General features: G+C 38.9%; 1 protein-coding gene across 4 annotated transcripts in view; it reads left to right on the top strand.

Annotated features, from left to right (window-relative positions):
- Window positions 1-12,318, top strand: part of PDE4D (phosphodiesterase 4D) — a 409,683-nt gene that overhangs the window by 123,227 nt on the left and 274,138 nt on the right. The window lies entirely within an intron of this gene.

Here is a 12,318-nt window from a genome sequence, read left to right on the forward strand (position 1 = left end):
TAATCAATACACATTACAGATTGTTAAACTCAAAATGCTTGTTTGCAAAATACTGTGTCAACTACCAGATGCTATGTTTTTCCCTCTATTAATGTCAAATGAGGACTAACCGGGCTATGAGGAAAATTAAAATCTTACAGAGATAGTAGTGATGAAGTAATGTGAGTTTGGCCCTCCTTCGCCTTTATAAAACAGGCAAGTCACAAAAATTGTGTTGTTAGGGTCATATTTTCTTACATGGCAAAAGCCTTTTGAGCAGGGAAACATGTATTTTCTTCCTGTATCAAAGGAGCACTGCTTCCCATTTCTTTCTTAGCCTGACTTGAAGGAAATGATGAAGACATGTTTCCCCCCCTACAATATTGTGTTGTTTGTCCTGGAACTTATTTATTTATATGCATTCAAGCGACCTGAAAACAGGAAAAAATGTTCATTCATATGATAATTCAGTAATCTGTAATAAATGCATTTGTATGGTAGGGTCTCGAATGTCACTGTTTGGAAGACAGTCATACAGCATTAAAATCCCTTTATCACCATTAAAACATCTGTTTCCTCATTGAACCACAGGCATCTATAGTTCTTGCTGACTGAAAAATCTTTCTCTGTAACTTTCTTTGCAATACAGTGCAGTTAACTAGCTTATAAATTCTACCAGTGGTTGTTGCGTCATGTCTTGACCCTGATGCTGGAATTCGTGTCTTGATTAGTGCTTAATGAATATTAGCTAAGGCAAAAACAGTACTTCCCCAGAAAACTTTTGCTCTTTGGGTGAATATTGAGTCTCTCAAAATATCGGAAGCAAACCTATTATGGAAGCTCATTTAAAACGGGTAAATAAACGGCATTCAAGTTGGGGGACTGCCCTCGGGGTGTTTGTGTGACGGATCTGCCCTTCTCGTACGTCAGCCGCCCGCAGGGAAAACGCAGGGAGAAGGCTTTTCCCGAGGAAATGCGCGAGCAGAGAGTTCCCCGCGCCCCGTTCTCCCCGGGGCCCCCCGAAGTTGCGCGGCGCCCCGCGGGCCCCGCACGGGCCCCGCCGCCGCCCGCACCCGCGCCCGCGCCCGCTGGCGTCACAGCGCTGTCAGCGGGCGGAGGCGCCGGCTGCTCCCCGCGCAGCCAATGGCGGCAGCCGCAGAGCAGCGCGTCACGGCGGGGCGGGGCGGGGCGGGGTGGGGGTGTGCTGCCGGCTGCCGGCTCCCGTGCGCTCGGCGCTGACATGATAATAGGCAATTAGTGGGCCGGCTCGCCTCCGGACTCATCTGCTGGGGTATTAAAATCGCCTTTCATTCCACCTTTCCCTGAGACCTCGTTAATCTGCAGAAAATCCCTGTAGAGCCGACTTCAAACCAGATCACCTGAAAAATGAATAATGGGGTCTTGAATGTATTTCATCTTCTGGTTTTGGCAGCTTATTCAGCAAAGTGTGTTGGAAAGGGTACTGCAGTCCACACCTAACAGGAAGAACGCTTCCATTGTCTCCTAAGAATTTGGCCTACTTCTGTTTTCAATAACTTAGAGAAATTGTTTTAAGCGTGTTTTTTACCCCCAGGGTTCATCTTCTGACTGAGTGGCTTTCAGACACGAACCCTGAAGTCTGCTGAAAGGGGTTTGGAACAAACCAACTGGTTTTTATTTAAGTATCTTCTCTAAAAGGTAGTTGCCTGGTTTCCCTGTGTACTCCTTGCCAGCCCCTTGCTGTCTGCCACAGAACCTGCACCCATTGCCTGGGAAGGACTGGCAGAAGCGTTTGCTGGGGAGATACAGGAAGATAATGACATGTTCCTTGTTTACTATTTTAACTGAATGCAAACTATACCATGCCTACGTTTGTGCTTACCGAATCATAGACCTTAATTTAGAATGGAAATGTTTTTAGCATACTGTTGTTCATCTCAGCTCCCAGAGGACTGGCAAATTTGCTTATTCATGCTACAGTAGGTCTGTAAGGAGACCAGGGTGCCAGGGTTTTAAGTTGTCAGTCATACCTTTTCTTTTAATCCTGAACCTTCACGAATCTATGCATTGTCTATAAGGTATGCCAACCTTTTCTGTTGTGAATAGGAATTGGCATAAAGAAAAGTCTTCTATATGTATATAACGTCCCCTTGTGCTACTTTCAGATGTCTGTTAAAGGTTGATAATGAAGATAAAGGAAAGGATATCTTTCATGGGACCCAATTAGTTTTGTGTTTGCTTAATATAAATATTAGTTGATCATTTTTAATAATGTTTCCCCAATGCTGAATGCAACACATCAACAGTGTTTTGTGGCCAGCATCATATACATCGTGATATTTGTAACCTTTGTATGCATACAGAACCAGTATTTCAGAAGTAGGACTAATAATCTTGTGTACCTTAGAGATGTTGCTTTTTAAATGTATTTTCTGTACCTTGGAGACATGTACTATGTGCTAGTTCCTGCTTGTCTCATATGGAATATGTTGAGGAGGATTTGGAGGGGAGGTTGGGGTGGGGTGGGGGGGCGGGGGGATAAAAAATGGAGCCTTCTGAAATACAGTTTATTGTTTCAAATGTCCAGGATTTTGATGGTGTGTAACCAGTCAAGGTGGTGGATGTGTTTTTCTTGCTTGGTCCTCTATGTGGGTTTAGGGAAAGAACAGCCAAAAAGTGATGGCCCTGAGAACTGACTACTGGCAAAAAGCAGCTAGAAAATACGTATGTTCCCAGGCAGTACAAATGGGAGCACAACTATATCAGAATGAATGGACTCTAAAGGGCATACGAAACTGAGATTGGAGTAGGCAAGACAGGTATTTTGTCTGAGGATGTTTCTAACAGTTTGGACTGTAGATAAGCTAATACATGTGATTAAATGGGTGCAGTGATTGGGCAAAGTGATATCCCAGGTGAGGATAAAGATAGTCCTGGCAATAGTGAGAAACATTTATGATCATAGTAGGAGGAGGAGTGTGATTTTATAACTACTTAACACGTTACACACTATACAAAATAATTTTGTATTAACAATACGCAGCTTACTGCCATTCACACTGAAAGCAATTTTAGAAACATTTACTGCTGGATTATATAACCTAGCTTTCCTTTCCATTACATTTTATCTGCCTTTTTGATGCCAAACCAAATAAAGATAAACACTGTATTCAATTTTGGCTTGCCTAATTGCATAAACAAATATTACACATGCTTTTTAGCTTTACCATAGAAAAACAGAAGTGAAAAACCTGTGTTAGAGAATAGCTGTCTTTAAACTGGTAAAGATTTGAAATTAATCTACAGGTGAATACCCTAACTTTTCAGAATCAAAAATGTAGCCTATGACTGTCCATCCTTTTCTGCCAGCTTTTGGCCTATTGAGATTGAATCAAATTTAATTCGCTTACCAAGGAAGTGAGTAAAGAAAATTATGTGTTCTTGGTTCCATTTTAATCCCACTTTATTTACTTGATTTGATCATTATTGTTTTATATACTACATATAACGCAAAATGATGTGGATGCATAATTATACACGTTATCCTTTGCTTCAGATTAATTTGATGACTAACTAGCTTTTTGAAAAGCACCTTAGTAAATCCCTGAATGAATGCAATTGTTAATAAGCTTCTGTCTTCTGTTTTTGCTAGTATTCTAAGCTAATGATCCTAAATTGTTTATTTGTACATTTTGTAGACCCCCGCATGGTTTTCAGCCAGCCAAAAATGGTTTGGCTTTCCATCGTTATGCAGGTTCTTCCATTTTGTGAGAATAGAACAGTATGCGAAGAGTTTCTTTCTGTGAAGAAAACTGATGGAAAATCAAGATCTCAATGCTAGTGCACAAAATAAACTTTTTGTTTTGTTCTTAGGACATGATGAGTCACCTCAGCTCACTCAGGTACCATGGGGAACTGAGTCTGACCAGTGCTACGCTCTTCTCATGGCATAACTCTTCTCTTCTAAATCAAACCAGGATGAAATGTTTGATGCAGATATTTACTTATTTGCTTGTTCTAGAAAATTTTGTGTATTTTATAGTGGGGGAAGAAAAAAAAAGCTTATTTCTGAACTGCTTTTCAGCACAGTATTTAACTAGTTTTTAGATATTTTATATTTAAGAGATCAGCATAAAAAGTGCAGAGGAATATCTCAGTTCTTCCTTTGGAAGTCTGGATTTGAACCTGAACTGGGGAAAAAAAATCATGATTTCTTAAAGTAAGAACAAATCTTTGTAAGACCAAAGAATTTAGTTTAATCCTCTGTGTCCAGTAGATGTTCATAGTACTGCTAAGTATGAAAGGTCACCTTATTCCCTGTCTGCTTATGGTCAGTGACAGGTGTTACTTTCCTTCAGGTATTGTTTATTGCTCAAGTTAGCATAAGTGTAGTAATGATACAGAGAGTTTCATTTTAAGGTATCTATTGCCTTTTCCTTTATATTTCTAACATCTACCTGATGGCACCTAACCAGCATTCAGCATGCTGTATATCAGTGAAAGCATGAAAATATTTCTGCTATATATTTCTGTATATGTAAATTACATCCCTCACCACTGAAGTCTTCCACACAATAATTATGGCACTTTTACATGCAAAATTTCTGTGCAGGCAAGATAATTTAACCTTACAAGCTAATGTAAACTATAGTTGTTCTCTTTGGGTGTCCTGGACAGATGAGTATCCCATTGGGACTTTAATTTACTGATACAGAATAATGAGATCATTTAATCTGCGTTTTCGGATCACTAATGTACTAATCTTTGTATTACTGTGATTGATTCAAACTAAACTTTTGTATATTTGAAATGTGGACTCTTGCCAAGGCCTGCCTTTTGCTCTTCTGTCCTCAGCGTATGATCTGTAAATAAAATTGTTCATACCTCTGTCCACGGTGTCTCAACAGAAGTAGAGTAGATCTTTTAACCAGTTCTTTTCAGGCTAAGTTATAGTCAAGTTATTTCTTGAAGGATCTTACAATCGTGTAGAAAGCCTTGCTGTCCCTGGATGTAATCCCGATTTAGATCTTCTTGGAAACTCAAGTCACAATAGTAGAAATTAAGTTGAGGCTTGTTTTACTCGTAAATCACCTGTTCAGTTCTTCTATAGTCTCTTCACTCGTACCTGCTTACAGAGAGCCACCTTCTCTTTGGGAAGAGTTAATCCATACCTGCACTTTGACTCAGCAAAAATTACCCTATGCCTCTCTACCTCTTAAACTATAGTTTAACAATGAAGAAAAAAATCAAACATGTTGATTAAATATCACTTATTAGTTATGCTGTTGCATATATGAAGTATTTTGTAAGTAGATTTGTGGATACTTACATTGCTTCCAAACATTCTGGCCTGAGTTAAGTGGATAGGGTTTTTAATTCACAGATGGGTTCACTTTAGGATGGGAATTTGGCTCCTAGTGGGAAAAGATATTATCAGGTTTACTTGAAATCCACGTATTTGGCACACTTGGAGACAACTAAAGAATTGTCCGAGTCTATACATGAGGATTTACTAGTTTGTTTGATATTTTCAACATAGTATTTGTGGGCAGGGAAAAGAGAAGAGCAGAGGTAGGGGAGAGAAGAAACACTAAAAACGTTGAAAGCTGACGATTACAAAACTGAGAAAGTTCATCAACAAATAGAATTTAAAACTTATTATAGTTCAATCTAATTAAAATAGAAATAGTTAGGTTTTGCTGTACACTATGCTAAATGGTAATTTTTATGTGAATATTAATTCAATCTTGTCTGCTGAAACATTAACGGAATACAGAATGATTGATTTTTTTTATGACTGGATTAACTCTTTGATAGTTGCAGATCATTTTTTAAGTAAGATCATTTAAGTAAGATCATTTTTATTTTAACCATTAAAAAATACAAGAATAATTCCAGTAAAAGCTACTGGTCAGTAGCTGTTGATAAACAGAGTAATTTTCACTGTGTGACTCACTCCATGGAATTAGCAAAATGGCGCGCACAAAGTAAAAAGTTTCAAAGGAGTGGATAGAAGCTGGCACAATATCTGCAAAAGAAATGAACAATTTTGCTTAGGAAACTTGTCACTATTTTTAAGTGTCTGATCCATTTATATTATAAGCATGTAAAAATATTAACAAAAGGACGAGCTGTTTATTTCTCTACTTTTAAAGTTGGCTAAATTGATATTCCTAGCCTAGCTTGAGAATTTATTACTATTTTTAAATATGAGTATGGAAACATTGTATGAAAATTAGTGTTTTGCCTTATTTAGGCAGTAACCCTCTTTCCGTTGAGAACTGATTAAAATAATTCCCTGAATATTAAAGATATTCAACCACTGGAAAACTATAGTGCAACTGAGTATACCTGAATCTCAAATTCAGTTATCTGAAGGGAACTGTTTCTTTCCACTTTACTTAGCTTAGTTAATCTCTCAAAAGGAGGATCTCTAGTCTTGTCATATCACAACCTTTAATTTTGCAGAATGACTTTACTCAGCAATTTTACAAAAAGACGTGGAAGGTTTACATTTTTTTTCTAAAGTAGCATGGCTTCATATTTTCAATTGTCTTAAGCAATTGGTTTAGATTTTATTATTTCCTATTGCCCTATTTTAATTGGATTAATTTGATATGGCAGATGACAGCTTGTGCCCTTCAGGAAAACAGGTAATTCTTACTGAGATGAGAAGAGATGACTGTAACTCTTTACATCTGCAATGAAATGTAGCTTCTGCTTTCAGGATTTTTGTATAGTGCTTATCAAGTTCTTAATTTCAGCCACAAACAAATGGTCTTTGATACTGGATCTGAAATACAGATGCGTTTTTAACACTGTCAGTAGCTAAGGATTAAATCAGTTACTTAGGTTTGTCATATGGATGTAACTCTAACAGCAAGGTTGTGCGTCTTCACAAGTTGTTAGGCTTGACATAATAGTTACTTGGTGAAATTCTAAGGTCAGTTCTATGCCTAGTTGATCAATCACATGATCTTTAGAACATTTTAAGAAAAAAGGTACTCCATTTTATGTCATAACGTTTTATGTTGCATTCCTTTCATGTGTCTTATTCCATATTATTACTGGGTTTATTTTTCTTTACAAATTTATTGGAACAGATTTTAAATAATGAGTTCTTAAACCATCAGTTTTTAAAGAGTGACTTTTTTCTGGTGATGTCAATATACCCTGTTATTCACAAGAATATAAAGTTTTCAGAGTTTAACTTCCTTTAAACTGGGAAAAAATACAGCTCATTTGTAATATACCTTGCAGATTCAGAACTGGACGGACCTTCAAGCTGAAATTGCCTTTCTAGTTACAGTAGAAGCATCGAGCACAGAGGCTCATACACACCGGTGATATGCGTGTCTGGATGCTAGGGAAGAAATGTTTCAAAAGTTAGTTTAGTTTGTATTTATATCCAACTATATTCTTGGTAGGCAAGTAATGCCTTCAGGGAAGTAAGTAGATTTTAGTTATTAAATGATTAATTACAGTGTTATTTTCATTTAGTTTACAACTAAATACTTGAGACATATTAAAAATAGGAGGTTACCTGTGTTTTTGACTGCTATTTTAAGGGGAAAGTTTGGTCCGGTGAATCTGAATTTTAGTTGTTAATTCTGATATTGACTAAATATTGACCAATTAAAAATCATCTTAACATGTCAAAGTCTAAGGTTTTTATGCATCTTAGACCATTTGTGAAATTTTGTTTTCCCCATCTTGAACTTAGAGTATTGAGGTATGGAGAAATTTACACCTGGGAGAAAAGTGGGAAATAAATTCCTTGAATTCTCGAGTAGAGTCATACCGATAAGCATATTTTCATGTACAGGCCAAGACCTGTTACTCAGGTCTACACGCATTTATTTTTTCATGTGCTTTCAGCTCTTCCACATTTCTTGCTGGTTGTCTCTAATGTTGCTAGAGAGTAGTTTTCTTAACTGTACTTTAACACAGAGATCTTGAAATGGAGACACCCCGTTGCTGTTTAGGATTTTGATCTTAAGTGTCCTTGGAATGCTTTCAGGGTAAAAGTACAGCAGTAACTGTGCAGTTCCCCCTGAGAATTTCCAAGCCCTTTGAATAATTGCCATAGAAAGTGGTCTCTCCCCCCTGGAGTATCACCAGACGGACCTGTCTTGTGAAAGTATAGTAATCCTAGGAACTGCCCAGAGAAGGAGAGTGGTTAAAGACTGATGGGCTTTTTTTCCCTTTCTAATCCAACAGGATTTGAAATGTCCAACCAACAAATACTGAAATTATCCCTTGAAAATTAGACAGATTTTAATGATGGGATTAGTCTGGGATACTAGACCATTTTTATTTGTTAGGATGTTATAGCTGGATAAAAAGACATTAAGGGGCTGTGTTGGCCATCTATATAATAAGCATTTTTGAGTTTTAAATGCTGTGATGCTTAAATTACTGCAGCATATGCTGGTAAACTATATGCTGTACAGTATCTTTAGCAAGAGTGGAATCTCTATATGCTGTATAATCCTCACAGCCTAATCATATTTCTTTCCGTAGGATTGCATTTTGCAAGTAGATGTGGCTTGTGGTGAAGTAACTGCTACTGGGAATACCACAGTCACAAAAAGGTATGCATGCTGAGCTGCAGCTGAGCTAATATATGACTATTTATGGCAACCAAAGAGGTATCAGAGATTAAGTCATAATAAGGTAGGGACTGTACCAGCTAGAAGCTCACTCGCTTGTTCCATGAAGTAGAAGAAGGATTTTAGAGATGATGATTTAGAGCATTGCTTATCCCCTGCACAGTGAATATGAATAGAAGTTTTAAGAGGTTTTTGCATAATGTACATTTTTGAATCATCAGTTCATGCAGTCCTACAATAAGACTGGATACTCAGGTCATTGTTTCAGTATTATACAATATTAAAAAAAATAATTATGAGAGGTAAAATTAATCTACTTCCTGAAACAGAATACATGCAGTATATCAGGATCTACATTTAGAACCTGCACTGAGAAAAGATCTTATCAGGCAGGTAGTGACATCTGTATAAAACAAACAAAAAAAATCACTAAGGAGAACAAATAATGGCAAGATTTTCAGTTTTTCTCTTTGCATCCTTTGCTGAAATGTTTCATTTCTGTAGTCGTCCCCTCTGCCCCCATTAGAAAAACAATTGTTCATCTCCTTATGCAGTACTTTTAATAAAAATTTTGATACCTGGAAAATATAAGTAAGCATACTTGTGACTGTGAGTTTAAGTTCACTGCTTTCCTGAAATGACACTTGCTTTTCATATATTCACAAGTATTTTGCTGGGTATTAATCAAGGGAACAGATGCAGAATGCTGGGCAGGAAGAAGTGCTTTGTGACTCTCATTTTAACATATAACAGTTTATGTATGAGATTTTTTTTCCCTCCCTGGTTTCTTGAAGAAATGAGGCCTACCTGATCATACATACCTGTTTCTCCCTTTTATAGCTTCGGAACCTGTTGTCTGATTTCAACCAAATTTTAGAGAAGTTTTAAAACTTAAGTTCTTTTTAAAAGAAACAATGTTTGTTAGAAAGTGCCTTTGGTTTGTGCTCTCTCTGAGGCAAGGACTTCTGTGTCCTGGCAACGCAGCTGCTGGTCATGGGTGGCCAGGCAAAGCCCTTGCAGAGCTTGCTGTCAGCTCAGCGCATCTTGCGTCCTGTACCCTCAAACTGAGTGTGTCCCGGTGGAGAGGGAGGTGGCTAAGCATCGTGTTCTTCATGCAGCGACTTACTGTTGGCACTTAGGTGTACCGTGAAAATGAAGCCAGAGAAGTCTGTTACATACATGTGGGTGTAGAAACAGTAGAGTCAAAGCGTCATCCACGCAGACATGTTCAGGACAGGAACGCAGACAGAAGGAAGTTTGCAGTAATGATGAACCATATCTCTGTTAGCTGGAGATTTTCATGTGCTAACATTATATTCTGAATATTTTCAAAGACCCTCATTTAGATCTTATGTGCTTTGAATATTTTCAAAGACCCTCATTTAGATCTTATGTGCTTAAGCTGCCTCTGAACTCTTGAAGAAAATTCACTTGCAAAGTGACGGGCTAGTCCAGTTGTGTTATTCTTTCCCGTTATCAATAGCGTAGGTAACAGCAAGTATTTGGAAAGGACCAGAAAATCTTTAAAACCTCATAGGAACAATGATGATATTGTAAGATTTTCCTTATTGAAAAGGTACTCAGTGTTTTAACTGTCAGTTACAGAAAACACAGAATGAGATAATTAGAAGCATATCTAAATTTCTGAGAATCCCACTTTTCTTCCCTAGCTATTTACCAGCGCTCGAAGTGCTCTAAAAGTGCTGAGTATCCAAGATACAACAGTTTTAGCTTTTAGGACCGTAAGTTGAGGACATCAATGCAGCTGAAATGAGATTTGTCATAGTAACACTGATTGCTATGGGCTTTAAGAGGTATCATATTTCTAATATCAAAAGAGACTTTTTTCCATACTTTAGTACTTTCTGTACTCTTACCCATATAAATTTTGCACTACCGTTGTTTGTTAGGGGATACCATAAAGAGCGAGCAAATGTGCTTGCACGTCTAGAAAAATAAGACCATATTTTGTCTAGTGTTCTGAATCCCTTGTGGGATCCTACATGAAAAGCACATAGGATCCTAGAATCGTAGTATGGTTTGTGTTGAAAGGGACCCTAAAAGGTCATCTAGTCCAACAGCCTGCAATGAGCAGGGGCATCTTCAACTAGATCAGGTTGCTCAGAGCCCTGTCCAGCCTGACCTTGGATGTTTCCAGGAATGGGGCATCTACCACCTCTCTGGGCAACTTGTTCCAGTGTTTCACCACCCTCAGCGTAAAAAATTTCTTCCTTATATCTAGTCTAAATCTATCCTCCTTCAGCTTAAAACCATTATACCTCGTCCTATCACAACTTACCCTGCTAAAAAGTCTCCATCATTCTTTTAGGCCCCCTTTAAGTACTGGAAGGCTGCAATAAGGTCTCTCTGGAGCCTTCTCTTCTCCAGGCTGAACAACCGCGACTCTCTCAACCTGTCCTCATAGCAGAGGTGTTCCATCCCACTGACTATTTTGTGGCCCTTCTCTGGACCCATTCCAACAGGTCCATGTCTTTCCTGCATTGAAGACTCCAGAGCTGGATGCAGTGCTCCAGGTAGAGTCTCACCAGAGTGGAGTAGTGGGGCAGAATCACTTCTCGCGACCTGCTGGCCATGCTCTTTTTGATGCAGCCCAGGATATGGTTGGCTTTCTGGGCTGTGAGTGCATATTGTCGGCTCCTGTCCAGTTTTTCGTGCACCAGTGCCCCGAAGTCCTTCTCAGCAGGGCTGCTCTCAATTTCATCTCCCAGGCTGTATCGATACTGGAGGGTTGCCCCGACCCAGGTGCAGGACCTTGCTCTTGGCCTGGTTGAATCTTATGAAGTTCACAGGGGTCCACTTCTCAAGCTTGTCCAGGTCTCTCTGAATGGCGTCTTGTCCCTCAGGTGTGTCAACAGCACCAGTCAGCTTGGTGTCATCTGCAGATTTGCTGAGAGTGCACTTGATCCCACTGTCTATGTCCGATGAAGATATTAAACAGTACTGGTCCCATTAAAGTCGCCTCTCGTCACTGATCGTCATCTGGACATTGACACTACTTGTCACTGATCTTCATCTGGACATTGAGCCATTGACCAGTACCCTCCAGATGCAATCCTCCAGCCACTTTCCTCATCCACTGAACAGTCCACCCATCAAATCCATATCTCTCCGATTTAGAGAGAAGGATGTTGTGGGGGACCGTGTCAAAGGCCTTACAGAAGTCCAGATAGATGACATCTGTAGCTCTTCCCTTGACCTCTGATGTAGTCACTCCATTGTAGAAAGGCATGAGGTTAGTCAGGCTGGACTTGCTCTTGGTGGAGTCATGCTGCCTGTCTTGAATCCCTTCCCTGTCCTCCATGTGCCTTAGCATAGCTTCTCTTCCATGATCTTCCCAAGCACCAAAGGTGAGGCTGACAGGTCAGTAGTTCCCAGGGTCCTTCTTTCTACCCCTTTTAAAAACGGGTGTGATATTTCCCTTTTTCCAGTCACCAGGGACTTCACCTGACTGCCGTGACTTAGGAAACTAGAATCAAGGATTTTTATGTGAGACTTATGAATCGATGCAGTTTCATTTTCAGGAGAAAACTATCTGATTTTGTTGAATTCTTACATTAAAAGTCAGGTCAGTGAAGTAACGGAAATAAGTCACGTAGGGAATACAATGTGTTCAGCAATATATTTTGTTAATGCACAAAGGTTTTCAACTACTGAACATCAGAATTCCTTATGCGCAGTGAAACTAAATGGCAAATGTCAAAGAATTTTTATATTCTAGATACATACT

Source organism: Chroicocephalus ridibundus, chromosome Z (assembly GCF_963924245.1).
Source record: "Chroicocephalus ridibundus chromosome Z, bChrRid1.1, whole genome shotgun sequence".
Lineage (NCBI taxonomy): Eukaryota > Metazoa > Chordata > Aves > Charadriiformes > Laridae > Chroicocephalus > Chroicocephalus ridibundus.